The sequence below is a fragment of the Protobothrops mucrosquamatus genome, unplaced genomic scaffold, assembly GCF_001527695.2.
Source record: "Protobothrops mucrosquamatus isolate PMUCROS unplaced genomic scaffold, P.Mucros_1.0 scaffold399, whole genome shotgun sequence".
NCBI lineage: Eukaryota > Metazoa > Chordata > Lepidosauria > Squamata > Viperidae > Protobothrops > Protobothrops mucrosquamatus.
In genome coordinates this window covers 63,588-64,109 of record NW_015386730.1, presented here as the reverse complement: position 1 = coordinate 64,109, position 522 = coordinate 63,588, and positions in this window count along the sequence as shown.

Sequence of the window (522 nt, the reverse complement as noted above, 5' to 3'; positions counted from 1 at the left end):
CGGGACCCCATTTGGGGTCGATCGACCATTTCACGGGGGTCGCCAAGCAAGGCTGTCCGCCATTTTTTTTGTCTGCCATTTTTTTTGTCCGCCATTTTTTTCCCCTTTTCCGGCGGGTGCCTTACCTCCCTTGGGCTGGGCCAGCTGGTGGTCGGCCTGCTCCGTCTCTGCCGCTTGCCAGCTACGCCTTGGCCGGCGCAGGCGGCGGAACCATGCATGCGCAGTGCTCCCGGGCAGGGAAAGTCCTCGACTTACGACTGGTTGGGTAGTCCTCAACTTACGACCGGTTTAGTCCTCGACTTATGACCGGTTTAGTCCTCGACTTACGACCGGTTTAGTCCTCGACTTATGATCGGTTGGGGTCGCGGCATTAAAAAGGTTGAGAACCACTGGGTTAAGGCATCAAGCTAGGAACCAGGAAACTAGTTCTGCCTTAGGCACAAAGCCAGATGGGGTAGCTTTGGGCCAGTCACTCTCTCTCAGCCCTAGGAAGGAGGTAATGGCAAACCACTTCTGAAACAC